We start from the raw sequence: 16,643 nt of genomic DNA on the forward strand, positions 1-16,643 counted from the left end.
AGTGAGGCCATCTCCCTGACACTGTCTCCCCATTGCCGGGGATGAGCCCAGGGGCATCTCTCCAGATGCAACCGCCTTAGCTCTTGGCTGGAAGGTAATCTGGGGGTGGTCTAACTGTGCCACAACCCCTGGTACCTCCAGCCCATAGCAAGGCTGCAACAGTGGGGCTCTTAACTGAGAGTCCCCTTGCTGCTCTGCCCAGGTAATGGGGAAGCCTGGCGGCCCTACAAGCTGCCCTTCCTTCCCCTCCCCTGGTAACTGATGCGGGCTACCTACCTGCAGCCTCCCCTCACTCCGTTTCTCCCTAACTAATCCTAACCTGGATCCTAGGGACACCTGAGTGAGGCCATCTCCCTGACACTGTCTCCCCATTACCGGGGATGAGCTCAGGGTTGCTGGTGCAGATGCACCCACCTTAGCTCCTGGCTGGCAGGTAATCCGGGGGTGGTCTAACTTTGCCACAACCCCTGATACCTCCAGCCCAGAGCAAGGCTGCAACAGTGGGGCTCTTAACTGAGAGTCCCCTTGCTGCCCCGCCAGGGTAATGGGGAAATCTGGCTGGCTCACTTGCTGCCTTCCCTCCCCGGTTCCCACTGGCCCACCCAACCCTCTCCCAGGCAATCCTACCCTAGAGCTGGGTGCTAACGGGGCGAGCCCCTCTCCCTGAAGCTGTGCCCCCATTACCGGAGGTGAGCTCAGGGTTGCTGGTGCAGATGCACCCACCTTAGCTCCTGGCTGGCAGGTAATCTGGGGGTGGTCTAACTGTGCCACAACCCCTGGTACCTCCAGCCCATAGCAAGGCTGCAACAGTGGGACTCTTAACTGAGGGTCCCCTTGCCGCTCCGCCAAGGTAATGGGGAAATCTGGCTGGCTCACTTGCTGCCCTTCCTTCCCCTCCCCTGGTACCCCTATCTCCTGCCACCCCCCGGTCACCCCTATAGTGAAACAACAGGGTACAGTCATAGGGAAAAATAAGTCAGGGTCAGTCTGCGACTTGGTCTGGCTTACCTTGCTGGTCCCCGCAGATACCGCCGCCTTCGTTGGTCCCAATTGCAGGGGGACTGGAGCGGCCGCCGCCGGCCCCATCTGGGCTGGGCAGCACCGGGCCACTGCCGCAACAGCGCCCGGGTTGGGTACAGGTAAAACGGTGCAGGACAAGGGTCCCAGGTTTTTTGTGGAGGAACACAGCTCCATGCAAACTTGGTAAAATAACCCCCTCCCGCAAACCCTGTCCCTCCCCCCAAATAAAACTGCCGCCGGCAGGATGCCGGAGTGGCGGCGTCTTCTCTGCCGCCGCCGCTGGTTCTCCAGGAGACGTCCCGCGGAGGGTTGTCGCCCCGGCTGGGCGGGAGCCATCAGAGGATGCCGCTAACTGGGTCATCTTTTCCGCAGCTCGTGAGCGTTGGCCCTGAGGGGCTTCTTCGCCTGACCGCACACGGTCAGCGCACTGGGCATTATTGTGGCCCATTTGTTGGCAGTGCCGCAGCGACTGCCGGTGCTTCTCCGCCACCAGTGGACTAACCCCAGCAAGGGGCAACGGAGTCCAGAGCGGAGTTGCCTGAGCGCCGGGCTCATTCCAGGGCTTCTCCGCCGCCGGTGGACTAACCCCAGCAAGGGGCAATGGAGTCCAGAGCGGAGTTGCTGGAGCGCCGGGCTCTGGGAGGGGATAAGCGAGTCGGATCATCGCCAGCTTCAGCTGCTCGAGCCGCTCTGCTGGGGACATCTCTCCCTGCGCAAACATCAGGGCCAGCAATTCTGGGTAAAATGGACTGGCCGCCGCAACGGCCAATACCTCTCCTGGTGCAAGACCACCCGCTCCCTCCACATGTCTGATGGTTACAGCAGCTGCAGCTGTGGATCTTTGCTCAGCCTGCCGGGTTTCATGCTCACCCATTGCTGTCTCTCTCTCAGCCTTGCTGGCTGCTGCTCCCCGTGCCGACTTGATGCACTCCTCTGGTCTCAGTGCCCGGCTCCAGTCAGACGGATGGCCGGCACTTTGGTTCTGGAGGAAATGCTTCTCACAAGTAGGGGAACAGTGAGGAGGTGCCATATCTTGTGTTATATGTTGTACACTGTGTGTTCAATATCTTTAGTCCCAGGAACTTGCAATTACCATCAAGTTCCCACTGGATCACAGTACCCCGCAGAATACTGTAATCCAGGTCCAGTTCGATCCCGCCGCTGCCACCAGTTAATTACAAGCCTGTCACGAGAGCTTGCGACAGGCTGTAATTGTACACCAAAAAACTATATATATAAATATATATATATACCTGGGTTTGAACTGGGACGAGACTTAAGATATGATAAATATAATTTATTCCTTGATAAAGGTGAACACAACAGATTATACAATAACAGGCAAAATATAGACACTTACGTAAAAGATGAAAATAATGAAAACAGTCCCATCTGAACTGGCAGTTTCATCCAGCAATCAGGAAATCATTCAGCAAACGAAGACAAAAGATATATGGGTGGACAGCAGTTTATAAACCTTTCTCCTTCTATTCTTAACCTTAAGCACAGGGGATTGGTTTACAATTACCTCCAGCCACTCACTAACGTGAGAAAGCATTCTGACCCATGCCCCCCTGCTAGTTGGCACATGCGCAGTAGAACTCTGGGGGTCTCATTTCTGAAGCCCCACATTTACATCAGGAATGCCAGCCAGTCTACCATTATGAGTTCTGGCAGGAAAACCTTTGTTGAAAGGTGTTAACTGGAGCACTTAAGACCTGCCCTGGTTTGGGCTTCGGATAAACAGTGAGGGTGATAAAACTCTTTGAACAGCACTTAAATCCTAGACATAGCGGCGTCCCCAGGGCCATCTGCTACCTTATGGCCCAAAAGAATTTCCTCTTGGTCTTTGTCCATACCTTAAGATACACTATTAAGCATAAAATATAAACGTATTAAAATATCCGGTTCCGTTAGGTTTAGCAGGTCCAAACTTTCCAGTTCTCCTTGCCAGAACTGGGACACCATATGGTCCAAAAAGCGACTTGCTACGACCCAAGAAACCGGAGTTACACAAATGCACATTAAATCATTTTAATACAAAAATCTCCATTGAAAAAGAAATCTCAGCTTTTCACTAAATCCCCATTGAAAACAACGGGCCGCTCCGCCATAGACTTTCAATGGTAAATCGCCGCCATTGAAGTCAATGGGGGTTTTCTGCCATTGAAGTCTATGGGAAAAGTCCCGAACTTCAAGGGGGTCCATACTCCGTCTGGTTGGTCTGAGGGGGCTGGAAATGGGCATGCATTAAAGCCGGAATCTTGGCTACATGTCACCCAAATCCCATCCCTCTGGGCATTCCAGAACCGGAGATATGGACTTACACATTTCAACATTTTACACTTAGTCATTTTTCTGAGCTGTTTCTGCCGCCGCCATTGAAGCCTATGGCGCGACCCGCTCTATCTGGTTCGACCCTTATCGGGGGTCCAGGATTCGGGGACCCGGTGGTGGTCGAGTGGGGGGACGCCTAGGAACTAGGGGCAAAAAGAATTTTATCCCTAGGTGCCCTAGAACAGTTTATTTCCCCGCTAATTGACGTTGAACTTGACCCAGTGATTTTAGCTCTTTTGAAGGACATTGTATCCGCTTTGCGGTTTGCGGTCTGGACGGCAGCCAACTAGGTTACCTCGAGGCATCTCCATTGAAGTCAATGAGCCCATTGACTTTCAATGGGAAACCGCCGCTCTCCCTCTCGGACGCCACCTGCTGGTCACTACAGGAAACAGGACTAAAACAGCACCAATTCCTATTGAAATGCATTGAGCCCTAATGGCGGCCAATGGGGACCTGCAAAATGGTGCCTGAAAAGGCGGGAAAATTACACAAAGAGCTATAATCATTAAAGAACTATTAACCCTTGTGCTCCCGGATGGATTCTAGTGTGTGTGTGATGCAAACACTGAGTAACCAGACATTACAATGGAACAGGGGAACATGCATTTACATGTCATAACAAGGGTTACATCACATTTCTGGACCTCAGCCCAGTTAACCCCTTGTCTCCCGGTGCGGTCAGGGGTGGCCAAATGGGGTGTAACCCCTATAATCCCGGGCCAAATCCCCTCCATCGTCACACCTCCCCTGCTCAATGGAGCCTGGTGCCCCAGTCGCCTCCCCCAGGCCCTGGGGTACCACTGGCGCCCTTGACGCACTCAATAAGTCCTGAGGGATTGGCCTGGCAACATTGTCCTCCGGCATTGTCCAGTACATTGTCCTGGCCACAGTGGATTGTAAAGTCCAGATCTTGGGGAGCAGGGCTCCACCTTGGCTGCCAGGCATTCTCATTTGCCTCCCTTTGCCCCCCACCCAGTGCCTTGGGAACCAAGTCCGTGGTGAAGGGGCCCCGGTGCAGTCCAGGCTGCACACTGCCCAGAGACTGGCATGTCTCTGCACCAACTGGAGACCAGCTATCCAGCACAGACCGTCGCTTTCCTGTCAACCAAGTCTGGGAAAGGGCTATGTCACTATTCTGTAGGGACCCTACCTGCCCTGGCTCTGTGCCACCCTGTAGCTGCTCCGCCATACTCCTGACTCTCCTCCCTGGCTGCCTATCTACCCACAGCCTCTCCTTTGGGAACCCAGGGGTTTCTGTCAGATGGGTCACTCCTGGCCAGTCAGAACAAGGGACCTTCTGCCTACCTAGCCCATCCCTAGCTTCTGCCAGCTGCCTCACACCCCACTGATCTCCTATCTCCCCCTGCTCCACGGTGCCTCCCTGCCTAGCCTCCCCTAGGCCCAGCACCTCAGCCTGCTGCTTACCTCCCTGCAGCCCACCTGCACTCCTCTCCTCCCTGGGCAATCCTAACCCAGACCCTGGAACTACCTGAGTGCACCTACCTCCCTGACCTTGTCTCCTCCTTACCAGGGATGAGCTCAGGGGCATCTCTCCAGATGCAACCGCCTTAGCGCTTGGCTGGCAGGTATCCCTGGGGTGGCACAAGCCTGCCACTGCCCCGGATACCCCCAGCCCATAGCTAGGCTGCAACAGGGGGTTGCTGATCTGAGAAACCCACTGGGGCTCTGCCAGGGTAACGGGAAACTCTAGCTGCAATACCTGATGCTTTCCCTCCCTGGCTACCACTAGCCCTCCTTCTCTCACTGAGATCTGCTGCTGGCTACCTACCTGCAGCCTCCCCTCACTCCGCTTCTCCCTAGCTAATCCTAGCCTGGACCCTAGGGACACCTGAGTGAGGCCATCTCCCTGACACTGTCTCCCCATTGCCGGGGATGAGCCCAGGGGCATCTCTCCAGATGCAACCGCCTTAGCTCTTGGCTGGAAGGTAATCTGGGGGTGGTCTAACTGTGCCACAACCCCTGGTACCTCCAGCCCATAGCAAGGCTGCAACAGTGGGGCTCTTAACTGAGAGTCCCCTTGCTGCTCTGCCCAGGTAATGGGGAAGCCTGGCGGCCCTACAAGCTGCCCTTCCTTCCCCTCCCCTGGTAACTGATGCGGGCTACCTACCTGCAGCCTCCCCTCACTCCGTTTCTCCCTAACTAATCCTAACCTGGATCCTAGGGACACCTGAGTGAGGCCATCTCCCTGACACTGTCTCCCCATTACCGGGGATGAGCTCAGGGTTGCTGGTGCAGATGCACCCACCTTAGCTCCTGGCTGGCAGGTAATCCGGGGGTGGTCTAACTTTGCCACAACCCCTGATACCTCCAGCCCAGAGCAAGGCTGCAACAGTGGGGCTCTTAACTGAGAGTCCCCTTGCTGCCCCGCCAGGGTAATGGGGAAATCTGGCTGGCTCACTTGCTGCCTTCCCTCCCCGGTTCCCACTGGCCCACCCAACCCTCTCCCAGGCAATCCTACCCTAGAGCTGGGTGCTAACGGGGCGAGCCCCTCTCCCTGAAGCTGTGCCCCCATTACCGGAGGTGAGCTCAGGGTTGCTGGTGCAGATGCACCCACCTTAGCTCCTGGCTGGCAGGTAATCTGGGGGTGGTCTAACTGTGCCACAACCCCTGGTACCTCCAGCCCATAGCAAGGCTGCAACAGTGGGACTCTTAACTGAGGGTCCCCTTGCCGCTCCGCCAAGGTAATGGGGAAATCTGGCTGGCTCACTTGCTGCCCTTCCTTCCCCTCCCCTGGTACCCCTATCTCCTGCCACCCCCCGGTCACCCCTATAGTGAAACAACAGGGTACAGTCATAGGGAAAAATAAGTCAGGGTCAGTCTGCGACTTGGTCTGGCTTACCTTGCTGGTCCCCGCAGATACCGCCGCCTTCGTTGGTCCCAATTGCAGGGGGACTGGAGCGGCCGCCGCCGGCCCCATCTGGGCTGGGCAGCACCGGGCCACTGCCGCAACAGCGCCCGGGTTGGGTACAGGTAAAACGGTGCAGGACAAGGGTCCCAGGTTTTTGTGGAGGAACACAGCTCCATGCAAACTTGGTAAAATAACCCCCTCCCGCAAACCCTGTCCCTCCCCCCAAATAAAACTGCCGCCGGCAGGATGCCGGAGTGGCGGCGTCTTCTCTGCCGCCGCCGCTGGTTCTCCAGGAGACGTCCCGCGGAGGGTTGTCGCCCCGGCTGGGCGGGAGCCATCAGAGGATGCCGCTAACTGGGTCATCTTTTCCGCAGCTCGTGAGCGTTGGCCCTGAGGGGCTTCTTCGCCTGACCGCACACGGTCAGCGCACTGGGCATTATTGTGGCCCATTTGTTGGCAGTGCCGCAGCGACTGCCGGTGCTTCTCCGCCACCAGTGGACTAACCCCAGCAAGGGGCAACGGAGTCCAGAGCGGAGTTGCCTGAGCGCCGGGCTCATTCCAGGGCTTCTCCGCCGCCGGTGGACTAACCCCAGCAAGGGGCAATGGAGTCCAGAGCGGAGTTGCTGGAGCGCCGGGCTCTGGGAGGGGATAAGCGAGTCGGATCATCGCCAGCTTCAGCTGCTCGAGCCGCTCTGCTGGGGACATCTCTCCCTGCGCAAACATCAGGGCCAGCAATTCTGGGTAAAATGGACTGGCCGCCGCAACGGCCAATACCTCTCCTGGTGCAAGACCACCTGCTCCCTCCACATGTCTGATGGTTACAGAAGCTGCAGCTGTGGATCTTTGCTCAGCCTGCCGGGTTTCATGCTCACCCATTGCTGTCTCTCTCTCAGCCTTGCTGGCTGCTGCTCCCCGTGCCGACTTGATGCACTCCTCTGGTCTCAGTGCCCGGCTCCAGTCAGACGGATGGCCGGCACTTTGGTTCTGGAGGAAATGCTTCTCACAAGTAGGGGAACAGTGAGGAGGTGCCATATCTTGTGTTATATGTTGTACACTGTGTGTTCAATATCTTTAGTCCCAGGAACTTGCAATTACCATCAAGTTCCCACTGGATCACAGTACCCCGCAGAATACTGTAATCCAGGTCCAGTTCGATCCCGCCGCTGCCACCAGTTAATTACAAGCCTGTCACGAGAGCTTGCGACAGGCTGTAATTGTACACCAAAAAACTATATATATAAATATATATATATACCTGGGTTTGAACTGGGACGAGACTTAAGATATGATAAATATAATTTATTCCTTGATAAAGGTGAACACAACAGATTATACAATAACAGGCAAAATATAGACACTTACGTAAAAGATGAAAATAATGAAAACAGTCCCATCTGAACTGGCAGTTTCATCCAGCAATCAGGAAATCATTCAGCAAACGAAGACAAAAGATATATGGGTGGACAGCAGTTTATAAACCTTTCTCCTTCTATTCTTAACCTTAAGCACAGGGGATTGGTTTACAATTACCTCCAGCCACTCACTAACGTGAGAAAGCATTCTGACCCATGCCCCCCTGCTAGTTGGCACATGCGCAGTAGAACTCTGGGGGTCTCATTTCTGAAGCCCCACATTTACATCAGGAATGCCAGCCAGTCTACCATTATGAGTTCTGGCAGGAAAACCTTTGTTGAAAGGTGTTAACTGGAGCACTTAAGACCTGCCCTGGTTTGGGCTTCGGATAAACAGTGAGGGTGATAAAACTCTTTGAACAGCACTTAAATCCTAGACATAGCGGCGTCCCCAGGGCCATCTGCTACCTTATGGCCCAAAAGAATTTCCTCTTGGTCTTTGTCCATACCTTAAGATACACTATTAAGCATAAAATATAAACGTATTAAAATATCCGGTTCCGTTAGGTTTAGCAGGTCCAAACTTTCCAGTTCTCCTTGCCAGAACTGGGACACCATATGGTCCAAAAAGCGACTTGCTACGACCCAAGAAACCGGAGTTACACAAATGCACATTAAATCATTTTAATACAAAAATCTCCATTGAAAAAGAAATCTCAGCTTTTCACTAAATCCCCATTGAAAACAACGGGCCGCTCCGCCATAGACTTTCAATGGTAAATCGCCGCCATTGAAGTCAATGGGGGTTTTCTGCCATTGAAGTCTATGGGAAAAGTCCCGAACTTCAAGGGGGTCCATACTCCGTCTGGTTGGTCTGAGGGGGCTGGAAATGGGCATGCATTAAAGCCGGAATCTTGGCTACATGTCACCCAAATCCCATCCCTCTGGGCATTCCAGAACCGGAGATATGGACTTACACATTTCAACATTTTACACAGTCATTTTTCTGAGCTGTTTCTGCCGCCGCCATTGAAGCCTATGGCGCGACCCGCTCTATCTGGTTCGACCCTTATCGGGGGTCCAGGATTCGGGGACCCGGTGGTGGTCGAGTGGGGGGACGCCTAGGAACTAGGGGCAAAAAGAATTTTATCCCTAGGTGCCCTAGAACAGTTTATTTCCCCGCTAATTGACGTTGAACTTGACCCAGTGATTTTAGCTCTTTTGAAGGACATTGTATCCGCTTTGCGGTTTGCGGTCTGGACGGCAGCCAACTAGGTTACCTCGAGGCATCTCCATTGAAGTCAATGAGCCCATTGACTTTCAATGGGAAACCGCCGCTCTCCCTCTCGGACGCCACCTGCTGGTCACTACAGGAAACAGGACTAAAACAGCACCAATTCCTATTGAAATGCATTGAGCCCTAATGGCGGCCAATGGGGACCTGCAAAATGGTGCCTGAAAAGGCGGGAAAATTACACAAAGAGCTATAATCATTAAAGAACTATTAACCCTTGTGCTCCCGGATGGATTCTAGTGTGTGTGTGATGCAAACACTGAGTAACCAGACATTACAATGGAACAGGGGAACATGCATTTACATGTCATAACAAGGGTTACATCACATTTCTGGACCTCAGCCCAGTTAACCCCTTGTCTCCCGGTGCGGTCAGGGGTGGCCAAATGGGGTGTAACCCCTTTAATCCCGGGCCAAATCCCCTCCATCGTCACAAGGTTGAAATAGAAATACCACAGCTCAATACCGGCAAGAGACACCCCATGCGTGTAGAGGCCCTGGTATGTCCGAAGCCCCAAGACCAGTACAAGTACCCGATCATCTTGGGCACCAACGCGGATATAGTACAAGCGGTGATCCGAGCATATCTGAAAGAGACTAACGAGTTGCCGCTAGCCACCTCTCTCTTAGATCCGGTCCTACGAGAGGAGTGCAACCGGGTATATGCCCTGGAACGCCACAGGGATCTCTACTGCCGCCAATGCGGACTGACGACCATATTACCAGGGGGAGTACAAAAGATGGCCGTCTGGTGTTGTTATCCCGAACGAGATAAGATCGACCAGCTGTTCTCCCTGGAGAGTACACCTGAAGACGAAGAGTTTCAGAGAGGGTATAGGGTACTACCTGAAGTGAGGGAGTGGACGGCTAAGATCCCTCTCCGAACCCACGTGTATGTGCAGAATCTCTCCCCCTTCCCGATGGAATTTGATGCCGACCAGAAGTTAGGGTGCATATACCCAGTCAGTCCTGTAGATACCACGCCTCAGGTGAAGGCGGCGGCAGTGAAGGACCGGTTAGCCGATCTGGAGTTCTACTTCGGTGAGTCGACGCTGTCCAGCAAGTGGAAAGAACGGCTGACAACCCAGCTGCTCCAACGACGACATGTGTTCTCCACGAGCAAGATGGATGTGGGGTGCAGTCGCAGTGCCCAACATACCATTCGACTGAGCGATGCCACTCCGTTTCGGGAACGCTCGCGTCGTATTGCCCCGCGTGATGTGGACGATGTGAGGAACGCCATACAAGACATGGAGACCGCTGGGATTGTAACGGGGTCCCGGGGACCCTACGCGTCCCCCATAGTGGTGGTGCGGAAAAAGAACGGGTCCGTGCGACTGTGTGTCGACTATCGAACCCTGAACAACCGTACGATACCAGATCAATACAACCTCCCGCGCATTGAAGAGATCCTGAACGCGCTGAATGGAAGCCAATGGTTTAGCGTGCTCGACCTCCGATCTGGGTACTATCAGGTGCCCATGACTGCGGAAGACCAGGAAAAAACAGCTTTTGTCTGCCCCTTGGGATTCTACCAGTTTACACGTATGCCCCAAGGCATATGTGGGGCGCCTGCTACATTCCAAAGACTGATGGAGAAGACTATCGGAGACATGAGCCCGCGGGAGTGTCTCGTATACCTGGATGACATTATTGTCTTCGGAAGAACTCTAGAAGAGCACGAAGAGCGGTTACTTAAAGTGATAGACCGTCTGGGAAATGAAGGGCTGAAATTGTCACTAGACAAGTGTCGATTTTGCCATACTTCAGTGACCTACGTGGGACACATCGTGTCCGCCCAAGGGATCGCCACCGACCCCGCCATGGTGGAAGCAGTCGTGAACTGGCCTCGTCCCGAGAATGTCGCGGAGCTGCGATCCTTCCTGGGATTCTGCGGGTACTACCGTCGGTTCGTGGAAGGATACTCTAGTAAGGCGAAACCCCTGAACAACCTGCTGAAGATATACCCCGAAGAAACAGGGAGGAAGACTGTATCTGCTCGCCAACCGTTTGGCGATAAATGGACGTCTGAGTGCGAACAGGCCTTCTCGAAATTGAAGAAATGTCTGACCAAAGCACCGGTGCTGGCGTATGCTGATCCCGAACAACCATACGTTCTGCATGTGGATGCCAGTCTCAATGGACTGGGCGCCGTCCTGCACCAGAAGCACCCCGAGGGCCTTCGGCCGGTCACCTACATAAGTCGCAGTCTGACCCCCAGTGAACAGAAGTACCCTGTCCACAAGTTGGAGTTTCTGGCTCTCAAGTGGGCTATCACCGAGAAGCTCCATGATTACCTGTACGGTGTTGCCTTCGAGGTAAGGACGGATAACAATCCCCTCACATACGTCAACACCTCGGCCAAATTGGACGCCGCCGGACACCGCTGGCTGGCCGCCCTAAGCAACTACAGTTTCTCCATGAAGTATAAACCGGGACCTTTGAATATAAGGGCTGACGCTCTATCCAGACGACCCGGGCTAAGTGCTATTCCGGACGATGAGGAATGGGAGGAACTCCCAGGACCCGGAGTACGAGCTATGTGTAGCATGGCCGCCATCGTCCACGACCGAGTGGCTTTTTCAGAATTAAGAGTTGCCGACTCATTGGGATGCCGGTCGCAGGCTGTCCCAGCCGCCTACTGCGACCCAAAAGGGATGAACATCTCGCCTGACAAGGTGTTACGGTGGAAGGATCTGGTAGACTATCAAATACGAGATCCTGTTGTCAGTATCATCCGACAGGCCGTTGCCCGACGGAATCCAACCCTTCTGAAGCTGGCACCCAATGATTTAGTGGCCTTGCTCATGCGAGAATGGGACAAGTTCGAAATAGACAATGGCTTACTATATCGGGTGGTGCAATACCACAATCACCCGGATAGGCGACAACTAGTTCTCCCTAAGAATTTACAATACCTGGTGTTGAGGTCCCTACATGATGATCATGGACATCTTGGGATAGAGAAGACCTTTGGGTTGGTCCGAGATCGCTTTTTCTGGCCCAATATGCGAGAGGCTGTTGAACGACACTGTCGCTGTTGTACCAGGTGTATACAGCGCAAGACCCTGCCTACTCAAGCAGCCCCCATGGGCCACCTAAAGAGTTCTGGTCCCATGGACATGGTGTGTATGGGCTTTCTATGCATTGAGCCGGATCACCGGGGAATATGCAACGTGTTGGTCATCACGGATCATTACACCCGTTATGCCCAAGCCTTCCCCATGAAAGATCAGAAAGCAATCACCGTTGCAAAAATATTATGGGAAAAGTATTTCATGCACTATGGTCTTCCCAACCGCCTTCATTCCGATCAAGGGCGGGACTTTGAGAGCACATTGATCAGAGAACTGCTCAAAATGCTGAACATTGCAAAATCAAGAACGACCCCGTATCACCCCGAAGGTGATGCGCTGCCAGAACGATTCAATCGAACCTTACTGGACATGCTCGGAACTCTACAGAGCGCGCAAAAATCTGAATGGAGTCGACATGTGGAGGGCCTAGTGCATGCGTATAATTGCACCAGACACGAGTCAACGGGATTCTCCCCTTACTTCCTCATGTTTGGGCGGGAGGCCAGACTGCCAGTGGATGTGCGTCTTAGAGTCTCGACAGATGGGATACATAATGCTACTCATTTCAAATACGTACAAAGACTTAAAGACAGTTTACAGCAGGCCTATCAACAAGCTGAAAAGTCCACAGCTAAGCTGAATGCCGGAAACAAACGACGATATGATCATAAGGTCAAATATCGGGAACTTCGTCCTGGGGATGCTGTGTTGCTTCGCAACCTCTGAGTCCCGGGAAAACACAAATTGGCCGACCGATGGAGAGACGGAGTGTATGAAATTGAATCCCAGATGCCTGGCCTCCCGGTCTATCGCATCAAAGACACTGACGGCCGGGTAAAGGTATGGCACCGCAATCATCTTCTCCCCATTCCACAAGTGGAAGATGACGAGACAGAGATACTGGCCACACCGCTCAACGTTGAGCCCGATTTATCAGAGCTGGGTCAAGAGACTGTTAGTAATGAGACCTACTCTGAAACTCCTGAAGATCCTATGGAAGGACCCTCTCAAAGGGACTGCTCCACAGAAGGGGCATCTCCCGGAGGAGCTACGGGTAAAGGGCCCCGTAGGCCAACGCCTACTAAGGTGGCACCAACAGGCAGAGACAATTCTCCCCTCAAGGGAAGAGGCTGAGCCTCAGGACTGTGTGTACTACTCCCCCGAGGGAGTCGCAGAAGAACAGCTCCGTAGGAGCCAAACAGTCAGGTACCCTCCAAATCGGGTAACCTATGATCAAGTTGGGGCATCCCATTATGAGGCTCAGCAGTGGGCTCGCAGCAGACTACAGTCAGTTATTGTGATGTTCAGTGAAATGTACAATCTGATTTAGAGCTGATAATAGTGAAATCACGGTTGGTTGTTGGAATTTTCATTATATAAGTATGTTATGCATTTTAATTATATAACTTCTGTATATAGTTACATTGAATGGTGTCCCAAGCGAGGACGTTGGGGATTTTACCAGGGGGAGGATGTAGCCAGGTCCCCCTTGCGTACTCACCCCTCCTTTTGGAATGCGAGCCGCGTGTTGTCATTGTTGCGGCCGGTTGCCGGGGACGCGGTCGGGCCGGTTGCCGGGAACGCGAGCGGGCCGGTTGCCGGGGACGCGATCGGGCCGGTTGCCGAGGCCGGGATCGCGTTGCTGGGGCCGCGGCGGTACGCGGAGCAGGGCGCCGCCATTGCTGGATGCGCTGCGCATGCGCAGGGCGTAGGAGCGTCGGGAGGACTCCAGGGAGATCACGCATGCGCGAGGAGGGGAGGAAAAAGCCCGCGAAGCCCTAGCCTATGAGAGGAGGGCTCTGCAAGAGGACTTCAAGTCCCATGAGCCTCTGGAGTGGCCCCATGACGCCAGGGAGCCAATAGGGCTGCAGTAACTGCTTGCAACATAGTGATACATTTGGCGGGCTTAGAGCACACTAGTTAGTTGGTGACTGGAGCAGCTAGGGGAAGGAGGTAGGGTGCAGGGGTCTGTGACTCTCTGCACTAGGCCAGCAAATCCCCTAGGCCCCAGATAGCCCTGAGTCATCCTAGCTGAGTCTTGTAGGGACAGGCCCTAGGTTAGGGACCCTGCCCCATTATCTATTGGCTAGTAGTGTACCACGAACATTGATCGGTTGCTGGGAAAGAGTTGGACTGTTACCAGAAGGGGATCGCCCTTACTGACCCCTCCAGTAGTGGATCTGGGTATCGTGCCAAAGATCGCCTGGATCCTTTGAGAAGTTGCGGCAGGTCCGAGCACTGGAGTGCACGGCAGGTAAACCACATCCCCACGTGCACCAACAAGGCCTATCACCAGACATAGCGGCTGCGCAGTCACACACACATATTGGTACATGACTTGGGTGTGCGAGACATTTGGGTTGGGTGTACTGGACACGGGGTGGGATCACTCTGGGGAGGTGGTAGCGTCCGCCGTGACGCCTAGAGGTGGTAGCGTCCGCCGTGACGCCTAGAGGTGTTAGCGTCCGCGTGGCGCATAGAGGTTAGCGTCCTGCGCGACGCAGTAAGTGGCTCCTCTAGAGAGGGGCACCAGTTATGTAATGTTGTTGTGGTTATAGGTTGTTATGCATGTTAGTAAAGTCGTTAGTAAATATACATGCTGTCTATGTGGTTATTGTGTATTGTCCTGCGAGGAACCCCTCCCCCTCTGGTGGGAGCCATCGCAGGTGGAGGCGCTGCATCATTGTAAGTAATATCCATAGTATAATTGCCCCAGGTTCCCCGTGGCGGAAGCTCAGCCCTCCTGTGAGCCAACAGGTTACGCACCACACTGAGTAACATTGTATGTTCCCTTGCACCCCACATTCTATATGCGATTGGGGGGGGGAAAACCCGTTACATGTATATGCAGAACAGAACCATAACATATCATCAACAGTACATTAGTGTCACCCTGTAATACTGACCTCCTAGGGCGGTAACCCCATACAAGGTACCGAAGAGTCCCACAATCCCACCCCTTAAGGGTGATCAGCGCCGTACCAGATGAGGTGTAAAGTTGGTGCACTTGGTGACTTATACCTGGCCGGGGCTCCTGCACCCGGGTACAGTAGAACAGGAAGAGGATCCGTCTGCGTCCAGCGCCGAAGCATCCGCGATGGCATCCTCCTCCAAATAGGGTGGTCTCCCTCTGGATGATTTCACCATACAGATAGACTCTTATCTGTAGTGAGATAGGTCTGGTCCCAGACCTCACTTGTCAGGGCCGTGCAGCTGTTTCCCTGAACTAACCCACTGCTAAAGGGGCAAAGTCCCTAACTGAAGGGGCTTTCCCTAAAGAAGCCACAAGCTAGGATGAGTCGGGATCTAGCTGGGGCCTAGGGGGTAACATGGTCTAGTGCAGGAGCCACTTGCTCCCTGCACACACAACCTCCCCTACCTTGTCCCAGCACCGACTGACTTCCCCTTCCCTGTGCGAGAAATGTATCCTCCAGCAGTAGGAGAATCTGTCTATTCCATTGGCTCCCTGGCGTCAACTTGGCTCCAGCCTCTGGGGCTGCTGGGAGTTGTAGTTCCCCATAGAGCCTTGTATCATTGGGGTCGTGTGAGCGATCTGCACTGCGCATGCGCGTCCTTGTAATGGCCGCCACTGCTCTTCTCTGCGCAGGCTCTATCTGTAATGGCCAACGCACAACCTCTTGCGCATGCTCCTGCGCGAACACTTGTGCCAACCCTAATATGGCTACCGGAACTCCTGGGGTTATACTGCGCATGCGCGAGCTCCCGCGCATGTGCAAACTCAGCAAACCTGGCGACGCACTCGCCCCCGCAGCAGCCCTCACTGTGTCGGAGGTAAGGTAGGGAGGAACGGGGGTCCAGGGAGCCAGAGGGGACCTGGCTACATACATATGCAGGGCTTCACAAGTTACCCAAAAAGCTACTCGCCCAATCAAAAAAGCTACTCGCCCCCTGGCCCCACCCCCATTAAAAAAATTATTACCTGTTACAATAATAGAAGCCTCACTTTATATTACGTATCCCAGTAGTAATAGGGTTGAGGGGGAGCACAGGTTCAGGGTCCATGTCACACAGGGAGTTGGAGATCCTTGGCAGAGAAGCCAGATTGCCGGGGAACTGGGCTTAGGTCATAGTTTGCCCCTTCTTAGTAATACCGAGACTAGTACCGTACACTGGGCCCTAGTGTGGGGGTAGCTGCCACCCGGTCATCAAAAAAATTATTATCACCAGACGGCAGTACACACACGGGCACAGAGTATATCACCAGATGGCACTACACACACGGGCACAGAGTATATCACCAGACGGCAGTACGCACACACGGGCACAAAGTATATCACCAGACAGCACTACGCACACGGGCACAGAGTATATCACCAGATGGCACTACGCACACGGGCACAGAGTATATCACCAGATGGCACTACGCACACGGGCACAGAGTATATCACCAGATGGCACTACACACACGGGCACAGAGTATATCACCAGACCTCAATGCACACACAGCACAGGGTATATCACCAGTCCTCACTACACACGCGGGCACAGAGTATATCACCAGACCACACTATATACGGTGGGAGATGGGGGTGAGATTGTCACTATGTTTCTCACCAGCCCACAGCCAGCACCACGTGCAGCTCTCACCAGGGGGCGCTCACCGCACCATGCTTGGGAGCCCACCAGGGGTCACTGTTCCATATAACCTCAGGAGGAGCTGGTTAGAGGCG

This window comes from Ascaphus truei, chromosome 2, assembly GCF_040206685.1.
Source record: "Ascaphus truei isolate aAscTru1 chromosome 2, aAscTru1.hap1, whole genome shotgun sequence".
In the NCBI taxonomy this organism is placed as follows: domain Eukaryota; kingdom Metazoa; phylum Chordata; class Amphibia; order Anura; family Ascaphidae; genus Ascaphus; species Ascaphus truei.